Below are 17,034 nucleotides of genomic sequence, written 5' to 3'. Positions count from 1 at the left end.
TGTTCTTTGAGGTTAGTTCAATGCATTTGCATCAAGTTTCCGATTTCCCATTAATAACTCTTTAAGGTTAGTTCAATGCATCTACATTTAGTTTCTGATTATTTATGCTTTGAGGTTAGTTTGATGTAATTATATCAGGTTTCTGATTTTCCATTAATTATTCTTTGAGATTATTTCAATGTATTTGCATTTAGTTTTCGATTTCCCACCAATTATTCTATGAGGTTAGTTCAATGCAGTTGCATTCGGTTTTTTATTTTCTGTTAATTATTTTTTGAGTTTAGTTCAATGCATTTGCATCCAGTTTTCGGTTTCCTATTAATTATTATATGAGGTTTGTTTGATGTATTTGCATACCATTTCCGATTTCCCGTTAAATATTTTTCAAGGATTTGCATCCAATTTCTAATTTTCCGTTAGTTATTATCTGACGTCAGTTTAATGCAATTGCACCCAGTTTCCGATGTCTAGTTAATTACTTTTTGAGTTTAGTTTATTGCATTTGCATAAAATTTCTGATTTCCCGTTAATTACTCTTTGAGCTCTATTATGTATTTGAATCTAGTTTCCGATTTCCTTTTAATTATCCAATGTGGTGTGTAATACCAACTTCTACTGATTCATCTGTAGTGTCCTTGCAAACATGACATAAAAAGTAAATTATGTTTGATTTACTATGTGGGATCATCGAAGATTATCCAGTTCCCGATTTTCCATTAATTATTATTTAAATTATGCATGACTTACTATGTGGAATATTCAAAGATTATCTATGAACGGGTGTTGTTATATTAATTATTCTGAAAAATATTTGCAAATATGCATAACTATTATATATTAATATTATATTAATCACTCAACCAAATTTCTTATAACGTGAAAACCTCACTCTCCATTAAAAAAAAATAACCCACATTTGATAACCCTTCAACTTCATTTTGTTGTTTAATAATAGAAGTTTGATTGAAGTTTTGTGAGATTGCCTAATAAGGTGAAATTCATATATATTGAAGCTACTTGAATAACAAGTAGTTCCCAATCATACGGAAAGAGATAAGATAAACACCATTTTAAATGCAAAACTATACTTATCGAGATATTACCACAATATAACCCAACTATGTTTTGAGGTTAGATCAATGCATTTGCATATAGTTTCTGATTTTTCGTTATTTATATTTTGAGGCACTACAACAGAGCATAGTTTTACCAGCGCCATACTCCATCGCTAAAGGTGCCTTTGAGCGTGGCAAAAGATCTGTCGCAACGCACCAGATGGCGTTGCAAAGGCGTGGCTAAAAAGTGCGTCTCAAATACTCAAATGCAACGCCAAAGGTGGCGTGGCAAATGTTCCTAGTTTGTTGCGACGCCTGAGGGTGCTGCTAATACACTAATTCCGTTGCTACTTCATTTATTAAAATTAAATTAATTGCAAATTTTTTTCAAACTATTTGCAGCGCATGGCGTCACAAAAGAGAGCTTGTAACAACTAGGATGGCGTTGCAAAAGTGATACCTTTAGCTACACAACTAGGCGTCGCAAAAGGCAACCTTTTGCAACACTATTTCAGTTGCGGAAAGTTTAAATATTTGCCTACATAGTGCGGGAAATTTAAATATTTAGCTGAACATTTGGCGTGGCAAAAGACGTCCAAAATTTTAGCCACACACCAAGCGTGGCAAAAGATGTCTACGTTACTGTAGAATCAAAGCTTTTAGCTACACCAAAATTGTTGCGAATGATATAAACTCATGTGCTTTATTTGGGACGCATTTAGCATTGCAAATGGTGCAATTCATACATATACCTGTACATTTCCATTTACATAATCCTGCCCAAAACAAATTTTATAGAACACAATAACCCTATAATAATTCACCACAAATCATAACAATTTACAATAACACTGCTGATTTTTCGAATGGAACATTGCTTCCCATAAAACTCACAACTGATAAAACTATAAAAGCAACACAAAGTAACTAGCACATATGCCTACAAGAAACACAAAGAATCGTTCATGTCATCGACATATGGGCCTATATAGCATGTTCATCATGGGTCCTTTGCGGAATCGTGAGAAAATAAGTTGCATCTGTAGAAATTCAAAGTTCATCATGCATATTTTCTACATTAGGAACTAGTCTCTTATTCACTTGAATCTGATTGAAGCCATCTTCAATAGCTCCGTGTCTCATTTCTCCATCTCCAATCATCCCAAAAGGCCTTGATGGCGGCAGTAACTTGTCTCGCAACTTGAAAGCAGCCAATACGTTTAAGGACAACATAAAGGACAAAGACAAGAGAAGAAGAAGAGAAAGCCGACCACTATTATCAACCCGTCGAAAATATAAATTTCTGTGAACTGCTCATATATAATTTCAAGAGTAGATATCTAAAGAAGATGTGTGCTACTTCTACTGATTTTCTTAACTTTCAAGGACGCGTCAAGGCGTCGCATGGTTGATAGAAGGTTGCGAGTCCGAGACGGCAATGAATGAGCGGTGTCCCTTGTACTCACTTTCCGCCTTCTTCAATACTCCCCGTAGATTCATCTGCACTATCACAACATTTATCAAGTAATCTAAGTTCCAGAGATCCAATACATAAGATTTGAACAGCATTTAATTTTGAAAAAATCTCATCACACAAGGGAACAACATAGGAAGATTATGTGGGAAAAGTACACTAAAAAGTTAAAACTCCCATTCAAAAACTTCAAAGCAATAGCAAATTATATAAGTTGCTAGGGTGCTTAAGTTAAAATTATCAACCTGAAGAACATATATGAAAGATCAACCCATGCACCCTAGCGCACCATATTCCTGATCTAAACCCATTAAGTACAAAAAGAAAAATTGGCGAAAGCACAGTTCAATGGAGATGGAAATGATTGTTTGTTTTGGTCTTGATCTTGATAAGTATTGCAGGTCCATGGTCCACCCTAAAGTAATCCAGGTTTATGACCAACGCTAATCATAATTTCTCTTAATTCTTCAACCTGAAGGCCCTCTCAATTTCTTTTTCTTAAAGAACTAGATGTTCTAATTCATCGTTACTACAGCCAAAATTACTAGATTATACGGGTTTTTTATGTGTTCCTTACAATGATAACTCATCAATGGGTGCTTAAGTAATAAATGTAAGTGTATTAGTTATCTCACATTAATACCGTTATGCATCATAAATAAATTAGTTTGGCATTATGGATAGTGTAGTAACAAAAAGAACCTACCAAAAGTTGTAAGCATGCTCGAACTTCTTTCCACCTCCTGAAAATATTAAATTAGAGAAAACTCGAATAAGGAAATCTGGACAATTATGCAAATGAAAAACTTGATAAAGGGTGATCAAAGATGCAAACTATAACCCGAACCATCAGTTGACGAGTCGCCTCGGGCTATCTGTTATGCTCTCTCAGCCAGATGTCATTCCAGCCGTCCCGAAGAAACTTACACATCAAGTCTTTACTTAAGTCCAATAAGGATGAGTGAGAGACAGAAAACAACGTAAAATGTCGACTACGAAAGTATGCAACACCATCAATACTTTTGCAATGGTACTAGACTACTAGTAAACCCGACAACTTACAATAACTTTTGTAGATAAAAAGAAAAAGAAAACAAAAAAGTCCACCAAATTTTTAGGGTGTAGCTTTCTAGAAATACATGGTTTGGATTACAAATGAAGACCTAAAACTAATTGCCAAGTATTTAAACATGAATGAAAGCTCGCTAAAGAAATGGCAATGTAGTGAGTACATACTTGCAAATTGCGTCTGCGTGTTGTCGATTCTCCTCCACCACCTAAAAGAAGTTCCCTCTGTCAACACAATCACATCACAAGAATAAAAATTAAGGCGAAAAATAAGATATTAAAAATTCAAAAATCAACAAATAATTCTCACCTCCGCTTTGAGACTTTTTCCTTATATTAGCCTTTGCTTGCAAATTAGCATTTCTTAGTCCCAAATGCAAACTAAAACAAATAAAATACTTATTTAACAAACAATCAAGAAAATGCCAGAAAACATAAAAAAAATAGATTGGTAATTATTAAAACCTTTGGTATTGATCCTTCCAAGATTTAAACAACAACTGAGCAGACTGTACATCTTCTTGAGTAGGCATTTGTGGGGCAAGAAGATCGAGCCTAAATTGCAATGATCTAAGCAATGCCAATCCATCTTGTGCAAGACCATTCAATCTCTGAAGAGAATTTCCTTCCTCTTCTGTCCCTTTTCCATACTCTTCAATTGATTTCACACGTGTTTGAGTTTGGGCATAAGTCTCGTCCCACTCTTCTTTCACCTTCTCAACAGCCTGCACAACCTCGTCGTCCATCCACACAACCTACTATTATTGACAGAGAGTACACAACCTATTATTGACAGAGAGTACAACGTACTATGAACACCAACAAAATTCAAAAGGCTATTTTCCTATCTCTGTTGACTGGGTTTTCAATATGGTGGGCGGCAGCAAGAGAAAAAGATGAGAAAAATAAACCCAATTTAGGGTTTTGGATTTTGGATTTTACTTTTTTATTTTTTGGTTTTTTTTTGGAGCGCCAACAATAAAAATAGGCCCGCCCATACAAAAACCTTTAGAAGAAATTAACTCCCGCCCATAAAAAGCCCAATAGCAACGCTTCTCTAGCTGCAACACATACTACATCCAATAAAACATGGACATTTACAAAAGATTTTTACAACGAAAGTGGCGTCACAAATGATTGAGTTAACTTTAACAGCAACAATGGCGTGGTAAATGATAAAGCTCTCTATAAAAATTGCATTTTATGTTTTTTGAAAAAAAAATTATAACTATTTGCCACGCAAGAGGTGTCATAATAAATAAATTTATGTACAGTTAAGCTAATAGCACGACAAACCTTTAGCAGCCCCATATGGCGTTGCAATAGGTGACCTTTAACAACAATTTTTTGGCGTTGCAAAAGGGTGCGCTGCAAAAGACCCCTTTTGTTGTAGTGAGGTTAGTTCAATGCAGTTGCATCCAATTTCCAATTCCCGTTATTTATTTTTTGAGATCAGTTCAATGTAGTTGCATCCAGTTTCTGATTTATCGTTAATTATTCTTTTCGATTAGTTCAATACATTTGCATATAATTTCCAATTTCCTGTTAATTGTTATTTGAGGTCAGTTCAATGCATTTGCATCCAGTTTCTGATTTCCCATTAATTATTTCGTGAGATTAGTTTAATGCATTTTCATCCAGTTTCTGATTTCTCGTTTATTATTTGATAAAATTGCATTTGCATATAGTTTCCGATTTCCCGTTAATTATTATTTGAGGTTAGTTCAATGAATTTGCATCCAATTTTCGATTTCCCGTTAATTATTTCTTAAGGTTAGTTCAATGCATTTGCATCCAGTTTATTTTTTGAGATTAGTTCAGTGCAGTTGCATCCGGTTTTCGATTTCCCGTTAATTAATTTTTAAGATTAGTTCCACGCATTTGCATCATGTTTCTAATTTATAATTAATTTTTCTTCGAGGTAGTTCAATGCAGTTGCATCCAGTTTCCGATTTCCCGTTAATTTAATCTTTGAGGGTTAGCTCAATGCATTTGCATCCAGTTTCTGATTTTCCGACAATTATTTTTTTTTATGTTAGGTTGATGTATTTATATCAAAGTTTTGATTTTCCGTTAATTATTCTTTGAGGTTAGTTTAATGCAGTTGTATCTATATTCCAATTTTCTATTAATTACTTTTTAAGATTAGTTTAATACTTACATTTGCATCCAGTTTCTGATTTCTCTGTTAAATATTATTTGAGGCATCCAGTTTTCGATTCCCCATTAATTGTTTTTTTACGTTAGTTTCATTCAGTATTATATATATATATTTTAAATATTTGTCATTATTGCTTTGCTGTTATTTTTTTTTTCATTTTCTATTATATATTTTGTGATGTTATTTTTTGTATAATTGTTTTTAACTATGTTTTGAGGCCGTGTTAAGGATATATTCGAAATAAGTCAGTGTTTTATTAAAATTGTATGATTTGTAATAGGGAATTAGTTTCTACAAATCACATATTTTTAGCAATTTTTTTTATTTGATCAAATATATAAGAATTGAAACACTAAAAATGTTTGATTCGTAATAGGAAATTACCTTTTATAAATCACCTATTTTTTAGCAATTTTGTTTATCTCCAAAGAGGTTTTATGTACGTGGGATTGTAGGCTATTAGAAAAGATTATCTTTCATATCAGAGTTTCACATAAGAGAGAAAAAACTAACTCTCATATTAGAGTGCCACATAGGAAAGAGAAAATCCTTTATTAGAGGTCTCTGTTTTAGTATATAGATAGTAGATAAGCAGCATCATCGATATGGACTGTCCAGTCACAATCTTACAACCTACGTTTATATATATATATATATATATATATATATATATATATATATATATATATATATATATATATATATATATACATACTGGGGCTATACCATTATTAAAGGTATTTGTTATTGATAGACTCCATATTGTGTTGGGCAGACTCCAAAAAAAAACAATTATTACAAGTGTGTCATTGGTCCTAAAAAATTGAATTCGAAAACCCTAAGCTTAAACGACCCGGCTAGGTCGTTCATTGTACAAACCCGACGATATGGCCACACCGTTTGGACTAAGTTCCAAACGACTTGGCCATACCGTTTGGGACTTAGTCCAAACGATGTACCCACACCGGTCAAGAGGCCAAGAAACAGAACTTTATATTTTTTCAAAGTTCAAATTTCAACCGGTGTGGCCACACCGTTTGGACTAAGTCTCCAACGATATGGCCACACCGATTGGACTAAGTCCCAAACGGTGTGCCCAAGTCGTTTGGACTAAGTCTCTAACGATATGGCCACACCGTTTGGACTAAGTCTCCAACGATATGGCCACACCGTTTGGGATTTGAACTTTGAAAAAATATAAAGTTATGTTTTTTGGCCTCTTGACCGGTGTGGGCACATCGTTTGGACTAAGTCCTAAACGGTGTGACCAATTCGTTTGGAACTTAGTCCAAACGGTGTGGCCATATCATTGGAGACTTAGTCCAAATAACTTGGCCACACCGTTTGGGACTTAGTCCCAAACGGTGTGGCCATATCGATGGGTTTGCACAATGAATGATCTAGCCGGGTCGTTTAAGCTTGGGGTTTTCGAATTCAATTTTTTGGGACCAATGGCACACTTGTAATAATTGTTTTTTTTTTTGGATTTTTTGGGACCAATGACACACTTGTAATAATTGTTTTTTTTTTGGGTTTGCCCAACACAATATGGGGTCTGTCAGTAATAGGACTCTTATCAAATCCTAATTACATACTGTCGAAGTATACAGACGTGCGCCTATCGGTTTGGTCTGCCAGAACGGATCGTGTTTAGTGTTTCCTATTTTTGTGTTGTGGAGGTACAGTTTAGGTATGACCTTACAATCTCAGAGAATAGGGTTTGTATAAGATGTTTGACTAAACTCAGGTCGGTGCTCTGAGTTGCCTATATATCCAGTTCTCTGATTAACTGGAATCAAGTCAGACATAGTTCATGTTGAGCGATTGAGTGGGAGATGGAGACAATGTCAGCCACCTATTGAGAATGGAGAAGACGTCTCCTTTTATAGGCGTAGATCCCCCTTTTGTGCTGTCTTGATGATTGATTTTACTCTTTCCATTATGAAGTAATGATCTGTCATTAATGATGCTGTTGACCAACTTGCAGCGGTTACGTTTCCTAGATCGTTTGGACGACCTGACCTTAGGTCGTATGCACGACCTGCTTGTAGTCTGGACACGTGGTCTGCCACGAGTGGTTGAGAGTGGAGGGTACTGACACGTGTATTAGACTTATTTATATTTAACTTAGTGTACGGTAACAGTAAGTATAAGAACCCTAATTCTTTAGCCTTTATTTTTACTTTTTCCTCATCAAATACATGAAAACCTTTAGTACTATAATGTTCTTATGATTCTCCTAGCATCTCACAACATGGTATCAAAGCGTTTGGTTAGAGATCCATCAAAAGACCTATGAATAATCAAGTATAAAGTCTAAAGCTTGAGTCTTGTTTTTTTTTCAATCTCATTGTCTCGCTTCTACACAACTATCTATCTATCACTTCGTATTCAAGTTAATTTGTTTTACAATGGCAGAAGTAACAATTGTTCCAAAGACTGATGAGTTTGGAAATACATCTGTTTTCTCTATTGGTATGACTTCTGTGAAATTGGAGGGTGTTGCCAATTACCTTTAATGGGCAGAAGCAGTTAATGTATACCTTACTGGCAAATTAAGGTAAGGAAACACATCTTACAAATTCACCTGTCACCACAGATGAGAAATCAAAAGTGGCTTGGACAAAAGATGATGCCTTGGTTGAGAATTTTTTGTGGAATACTATGGAAAAAGATGTATGCAATACTGTTCGTCATTTTAAGACTTCTAAAGAAATCTGTGAGTACCTATAAGAATCGTATTCTCAATCTCAAAATACATCACGTGCATTTCGGTTATATGAAGATATATTTGATCTAAATCAAGGAGATATGTCTATTTCTATAATTCTCTTCGCAGCAAGTGGGAAAAATTAAATATTTATCATCCGTTGACTCAGATATCACTTTCGGTTGAGTAAACAAAGAGAGAAATTTCGTTTCTTTAAATTTCTATTTGGTCTACATCCTGAGTTTGCTAATATGAAGGCTCAGGTGCAAGCCGAATCAAAACTCCCAACTTTGTCTGAAGCTTATTCTCGTATTTCTCGTATTACTTCTCCTTTAAAATCCACTAACAGTGCAACCTTATTAGTTCCTCCAAGTAATAACAACAATACCTTTTCCTTTGATCGAGGTAGTGGAGGTAGAGGTGGCAGAACTAGTCGTGGACGTGGAGGAGGTCGTAGCCAGGGGAGTAGACGAGGTCGTGGTAAGGGCGGTTGGCCACCATGTGATCATTGTGGGTGCACAAATCATGGTTCTGATTTTTGTTGGGAAGCATTTGGACGACCAACACTGTCCAAAGCCAACAATGCCACGGTTTCTGATCACAGGAATACATATTCAGTCCAAAAGGTGCAAGACGACCTTGCAGCCCTCATGAAAAGGATACGAGCTATTCCAGCCAGTTCTTCTAGTTCGTCCAATGCCCCCACAACAACTCTAGCCGAATCAGATAACATATGTTTTTATACTAGTGGAACCAACTCTTGGGTCATTGACTCAGGAGCTTTTGATCATATGACAGGTAACTCCCAGTTGTTTTCCACTATTGATTACACCAGTAAAGTATCATATGTTACATTAGCAAATGGTGCTAAAGCTAAGATTCTTGGTCGAGGCTCCATTCAGCTAACTCTTCATGTGTCTCTTGTCTCTGTCTTGCTTGTTCAAAATTTTCCTTTTAATCTCTTATCCATTCATAGTCTTACTTAATCACTTAATTGTTTTGTCATGTTTCTCTCCACTGATGTTGTTTTTCAGGATCTGCAGACAAAGGAACTAATTGGTAGGGGGTATGAGCAAGGCGACACTACTTTTAAAGTGTTTTTGGGGAGCCTCAAAAGAAACAGGCCCTTACAGTCTTTGTCTCTACTTCTCTATAGCATAGGCGGCTTGGTCATCTACCTCTGAAGAGTCTATGTTGTCTAGTCCATAACATTCCTTCAAGTGTCCAATCTTTTAAGTGTGAAGTTTGTGAGTTAGCTAAATATCATCGTGCTACTTACAAAACTAGTTTAAATAATTGTTCAAGTGGTCCTTTTCAATTAGTTCATTTCGATGTTTGGGGTCCATGTAGAACCACTGGCCTCTTGGGAGCCAAGTATTGTATTACTTTTATTGATGGTTTCTCTCATGTTTGTTGGGTTTATATAATGGAGAATCGTTCTCAAGTCTTTCCTGTTTTTCAGAAATTTTATGCTGAAATCATTAATCAATACTCTATAAAGTTGAAAGTCTTTAGGAGTGATAATGCCAGGGATTATGATTTTGCCTTGTTTAAATGTTTCTTTGCTGATAATGGTATTACTCATCAAACCTCTTGTGTTGACACCCTATAACAAAATGGGGTTCCTGAGAGAAAGAATCGTCCTCTTCTTGAAGTTGCCTGTAGCTTACTGTTTCAAAGCAATCTCCAAAAGTTTTATTGGGCGGAGGCAGTCCTTACTGCCACATATTTGATTAATCGTTTGCCTTCTTCAATGTTAGGTGGAAAAACTCCTATGTTTGTTCTCTTTCCTAGTCAACCCTTCTTTTCTCTTACTCCTAGGGTGTTTGGGTGTGTTTGTTTTGTTCATAATCTTTAACCTGGTCGTGACAAATTAGACCCTTGTGCTACTAAGTGTGTCTTTCTTGGGTATTCTCGTATACAGAAAGGTTATAAGCTAGTGTTACAATCCTCACCTTCGGAAGTTTTATGTTTGTGCTGATGTAACCTTCTTTGAGGATGTATTGTATTATTCTCTCAAGGGACTAGTGTCTAAAGAACCTTTCGAGGAATTTTTGCATTCTCCTACTCCAGTACTGGAAGAGCACACAACTTCATAACATATGCCTGGTAGGCGCCTATTCTGCGGCCTGGCCCGAGGGCGAAGCGCGCTTTGCATCTCCTATTTCAGTATTGGATGAGTGCACTGTTGACTTTCCAGGCCCAATACTGGAAGAGCACACAAGTTCAGCACATATACCTAATGGGCGCCCGCCTATTCCTGCAGCACAAACTGAGGGCGCATGCCTACTCGATGCAGCCTAACTGGATCATGTGCCCTCGCCTCCTTGCTCACCTCTACCCCCACCTCCTGCGCCTTTGCCTAATGATCCTCCTGCTCCTTGATAAATGTAAAATGATTAGTCTACCTACGAAATGAGTGATAAATTCACAACATAAGTAAACTAACAACTAGACTTTTACGAGTCTTATTTATCAAAGATATTTTCTACTCTCAATTCTATGAGATATAGTGGAGTAGAGTGATTCGTTCCACTCTTAGTCCTTCCGTATGCTTGTTTTCTAGTCTCAATACTCTACTTAAAGTCAATGAGAGCTTTACGAAAAGGGGACTAGACTACGATGCAACTACCCACCTAAATGCACTAGTCGGTTATCGAATACTAAGGGGAATGCTACGTTGATTCGATGTTAAGGAGTTAGAGGGGATTGATTCCACCTTAACTCAACTTAATCCACTAGCGGCGAAGTCGTCGTAATCCGAATTGAACTGCTAAGCGGGCAACAATCGGTTCTTCCTAATCCCTAACTACACATGGCATTTCTACCAATTAATAATTAGCATGTAAACGATTAAACCCATTCTCATGGTGAACTAAACGTTTCTAGAGTGGAAAGGAAACTACGACAATCTCCGATAATTGGAATCAAGCTTTCATCAAGGTTTCTCAACCCCTTTAATGGAGGTTTAGCCTTGAATCATTCATAATCATTTCCATTTAAATTTAAACTAAACATAATATAAAGCATTGAAATTTACTTAATGAAACAATAATGGAATCTAATTAATAACTAAGAATTGAATGATAACAAGAATTGAAATTAGATCTAATAAATTGTAAATGACAAAAAAACGAAATTGAATAATAATAACTATTTATTTGTCTAATGAAATGAAGAACAAAGATTCAAAGGTTTTATCTAAACAAGGATTTGAAACTAATTAAATAAAACAATTAAATCTAGATCTAGAAGCTATTCTAATGGCTACTTTCTATTCTAAGCTATCTACCTAACCTAACTGCCATTAACTGCCATTAACACTGAGTCAAGCTTTTGTTTTTATACATCCAGATCCAAAATCGTGCATGGGCTTGGAGCCATGTTTTGGGCCGAGAATCGGGCCCAAACCCAATTCTTCGATCAAAAAGGCCTCTTCAGCTGCAGTTGGCTTCCACAGACGTTTCGTCCACTTCTGCTCCTCTGATTGGGTCAAGGCTTGGATCATTGCAAAGCTCTTTCCGAGCCGGTCGTTTTGACATAAGGTAGGCCTCAATCCGAGGTCTGAGTCTAAAGATATGGCATTTGGAAGTTCTGGCGACTTTTGCTCCTTTATCTCGCTAAAGTGGCACATTTACATATAATGGACTTTGAAGCTGAAATGCATAAAAACACGAATCGGTATTAACTCTTACTTATTATTCACATAATTGGTCTAACAATATGATTATTAAGGGGTTAAAACTACAGTTTTGGGCTCTTATCAAACCACCCCAAACGGCATTTTGCTTGTCCTCGAAGCAAAGATGAGAAATTAGAATAAGTGACCAAAAAATGGAGTTCTACCTAATCTCGTTTATTGAGTCGCGATTGCATTGACCATATGCAACAAGGCCTTAAACCACTAGGAATTCCCTAGTGGGGCCGAGTTATAACCCTCGTGAGAGTTTTCCAATGAAGGTACTCACAAACTTCATCTATACTTCTGGCGACTAAGAAAATAAAACTATTGTTTCCTTATTCATGCTCCAAATTATCTATCGTCTCACTAGCTATGAACAAGAATAACCAAGTCAAAACCTAAGCTAATATATGCATAATAATCTATCATCTACAATAAACATATACCAATGAGTAGTACTATAAAATGTTTAGCGAGGTTTGTTTTACGAGAACTTCGGAATAAGCGTCCTTAAGTAGGTTCTCACAATAATAGTCAAGAAACAACACTCGATTTTTCCACTCAAGTTTAAGCTACTCCGATTAATGCGATGGGCACACTTTACCTTACAATCTCAATGACACACGGGGAAGCCGGAGTCGATCAAACACATCTGCCGCTTACTATCACACTAACCTATTCCTAATTGAGCTAGAGGTCTTTATTAGGTGTTCACGGGGATTAGGAGATGGTTTAAGAAGGAAGGAAATGGATATTCTAAAGGACAAGTCTGAGATAATAGAGTCTTCATATTATGTAACTAGAAAAACTTGTTATTTACTTTTTGCTTCTACTTTGTTTCCATCCTTAGCCATATTTTTTTTTTTTTTTTTGGCTTTTGACTCCACTTTTATTCTATTTTTGGAGTTTTTATTTTATTTCTATTTTTTTTTTTTTTTTTTTTTTTTTTCCTTGGATGGAAACTTCTTTTCTTTTTTTTTGAAGCAACTAACTAATTTTTGTTTACCGCGAGGTTTTCTCTTCTTCTTTCTTCACTCATTCTATTTTCGGACTTATCTTAATTGGGTAGGTTGATTTATTATATATATATATATATATATATTTTTTTTTTTATTTTGTTTTTGTTTTTGTAACAAGGTAAAGGAATTGTGGTTTATGGAAGGGCTAATGAAAGGCTCAAAGGGGCGACTAGCGGAAAATAATTCATAGGTTTGAATTTCTGGCTATATCGATCCAAAAAGGGCCTAAATTCTAAACTTAGGATATGGTTTAGTGATCAAGCAAGTGGGCGTGTGATTTCTCTATCCAGTTTTACTTCTCCCTTGTGTCATTTCTCAATTGTTTCACTCATATAAGGCTTTAGGCTATATTCTCCACGAGATTTGTAGAATAAGTACTCTAGCCTAGATTTGAAAACTTCTTGCCAAACAATCATAGATACTCATGTAATATATTTATAGATAGATGCAAAGATTATTACCTACATATTAACCTAAGTTCCTAACAATTATTACGATGCAAAAGCTATGTGAGACTTCTAGATTGTTAAGAGCATAGAGAAAGAAACAATACCAATATTCCTAAGTGTATAGCATAACTTATTTATTTATATTTATAAATTTTTGAAATTTTTTACTAGAAAACAAATGCATATTATACATATTTATATCCTAGCGGATGTCTTAATTACCGTGTTTCTATGCCCCCCCAAAAAAGCATGCTTTGTCCTCAAAAGCATTTAAATAAAGAGGGTAGTAAAAATACCATTGAAGCGGCGTGGAATTCGGGAACATCTGCAAAAGAAGGTTAGAAACGCACTAATATAGGAAATAAAACTGACTCAACTCTATCACGAGTTCTACCCATTATGGGGTTAAAAGAAATTAAATTGCTTGGGACATAAGCGGACACTAACGAGAAAATAAAACTTACCTCCTCCATTTTTATTATTCGTCATCTTAGTCATCCTCCACTTCTATAAAGAAGTGAGGTTCCTTCAGCGTCTGCCATGCTATGATAATTTGCCGGGCTTCCGCGCCATTTATCATCTATGGTTGCTAACCTATTAAGTGCCACTTGAGTGCGATGGGGTGTAGGGTGCAACACTGGTGAGGTTGTATCCGCCACCCTTGCCAAGTCATTGCATGGAAAGATCGAATAATACTATTGGTGGGTGCGCACGCGTGTCTACCCCTAATCCAATCCGTGAAACGTGTACAAAAAGCGGGAAAGAAACATAGCATAATCGTGAAACTAGAAACGGGCATAAGAAGGTACTTATGCCTCATGGTAGTATGGGCTCGTGCTAAACTAGACATCAAAGTTAAGGGAAGGTCATAGAACCGGCGTCCATTGGCTAAAAAACAAGGAAAACGCTGCAAGTGGCGTCATTCACGCGGAAAAACGCCATTCCCTAAAATGTTTAGCATAATCCAAAACATAACAGTTCCTATGTTCATGGACCCGGGCTACCAAGAGGCAGCGTTATAGTCCCCTTGGTCCTCAATCTGGAAAATGCCTGCCCCATAAGCCTGCGTGCAAAGACTTCATAAGTGTAGACATGCATATTATCGACCCAATAGCACCATGGGTCTTGTATCTCAGCGGGCATAGCAAGTCCAAGAACAAATGCTAGCAAGAACACGGTAATTTCCATTGGTTCATCGTCAATGTTGATGGAGAACACTTGTTCTCCGTCCGGTCTCTCAAAGAAAATGCAGTTATTATAAAAATAAGATGCAAGTCTTTGGAGAATAAAGTTCAGCCGGTCTTACCATAAGAGGTTCCCGACCAACATATGTGATCACCTCATGAAACCAAGCACCGTAAGTAGTGCTTTGGAACAAATCTTGAAAGATCTGTTCGGTATCAATGTTGGAGATGTCATCTCAAAATTACGCTTTGGGATAGCTGCGAATGATCCGGATACTCTGCTAAAAAACTGAAAATTTCTGGTCCACGCAAAGTCGGCGGCGGCGACTCAACCAGTCGTGCGAAGTCGCGCTCTTTGTGTTTTGGAATTCCAATTAACTAGAGCGCGAAGTCGAAGGCCATCAAGAGGAGAGGCGCTATTAGTATTTTGGAATTCCAGTGTTTTAAGCGAAGTCGCTTGACTTGAAGCGTAGTATCGACAAAATTTTCTCATCGGTCGAAGTGTAGAACCATTGCGCGCTTACTTTAGAGGCCGCTGGGCGCTCGAGGATTCTGATTTTCGCGAAAATGAAGTCGAAGCGTGGGAATCGCGGGTTTGAAAGGTGAGTGATGGAGTTTAGGTGTAGTGTGAGTTGTGAGGATAGTTTGTATCAAGTTTATATAGGTTTAAAGTTGCTAAAAAGGATCGGAAAAGTTGCCAAAACTAATTCTGGGCGGTTTTAGGAAATCCTAAAATTTCCAAACTTCGAAAGCGGAAACAACTCATATCACGGATTCTAATTCAAACCCGATATCTTTTATTTTTGATTTTATGATAGAATGTACCTATTTAATCTAGATTTCATCCTACAATGATACTTAATCATATTTCTGCCTAAACAACCATATTTTCACCTTGACTCCGCAATTAATTCTAATACGAGGGTTATACAAAAATAATGCTTGAATTGATAAAACCACCCCCAAACAAGTTGGGAAGGTGGGGTCAATATGAAACAACCATGCATGATGAAAATAAGCCCTTATATTAAAATTTCATTTGGAGTACCACTACAATATTCAAATTACGGAAATAAAAAATTACATTACAATAAAAACAACAAAAGTAAATAAAACAACAAAAGTAAATAACACAACAAAAGTAAATAAAACAACAAAAGTAAATAAAACAACAAAAGTAAATAAAACAACAACCACTATCAATCCTCAGACTCTAAACAAACGCCACCGTGGTGGAGGGCACACTCTCTAGTGGTGGCTCACGGGCTCGGAAGGTCCGAAGCGGTCGTCCCGTCGGCGACGACGCTCATGCCTCGTGTGTGTCCTCGGGCGATGTCGTATGAGGTGGGAAGCGTGCAAGCATATCCACTCTAAACCGGGCGCTGGGCTTCCATCTCAGCCCTCGCTTTCTCTCCCATCTCTCATCCTCTCTCGTGCGGATCTCAAAGTTGTGATGAATAGTCGCTGTCGAGTCCGGAGGTGCAATGGCAGATAGTGTTTAGTGAACACATGCCCCTATGAAGCATCGCCATGCGTTCTGCATCAGACCAACACCTCTGGAAGGCATCTGCATCAAAGTAGGTCACGTCCTCCTCATCCTCGGAGGCATCCTCATCCTCCTCCTCTTCATTCCCAGCCCCACCATCCTCTTCTTCTTCCTCTCTATCCTCCGCCCTCCTCCAAACTTGTTGGACACACTCCTATAGATCGCAGCGTGTTCGGTGCGGGGTAATGTAAATCCTCTCCGACATTAATCGCTTTCATCTTCGGCATGATCTTGGTGATTAACACGGAAGAGGTGCCAAAGACCTTCCGACCCCTAATCATGCTTCGGCAAAACTCCGGGATCTGAGAAATCGTGACTTACGCTCTGGAGTATCCATAGGGCGATGGAGGCCGGTCGGACCGATGTCGTGACCTTGTCCTTCCCTAGGACATTCCGACCAATCCACCGGGCTAGCCCGGTTGGTTGGTCCCGAGGATGCTGGCGTACCTGATGGGAGTTTGTATTGTAGCTCCCATTGATGGCGATCCACGCCCATCGAGGCTCTACCCGTCAAAACCGGGCTCCTGTAAAGGTGGCCTCGGATGGATTCTAGGCGGAATGCCTAGAATCTCGACCAACGATCGATGAGTCAACTCCTCCTCTTCTTCCTTACCATCACAAAATCCTACTCCCTCCAACTCCCCGGTGTTGTAGAACCGTCGGACCAAGTCTTCGTGGTAGAAGGC

General features: G+C 37.3%; 1 pseudogene; it reads right to left on the bottom strand.

Moving 5' to 3' along the window:
• Positions 1-2,105: 2,105 nt before the first annotated feature.
• LOC147509562 (uncharacterized) lies at positions 2,106-4,406 on the bottom strand (annotated as a pseudogene).
• Positions 4,407-17,034: the final 12,628 nt, after the last annotated feature.

This window comes from Coptis chinensis, chromosome 3, assembly GCF_015680905.1.
Source record: "Coptis chinensis isolate HL-2020 chromosome 3, ASM1568090v1, whole genome shotgun sequence".
Taxonomy (NCBI): Eukaryota; Viridiplantae; Streptophyta; class Magnoliopsida; order Ranunculales; family Ranunculaceae; genus Coptis; species Coptis chinensis.
The sequence above is the reverse complement of the archived record's forward strand: the minus strand, read 5'-3'. Positions and strand labels throughout refer to the sequence as shown.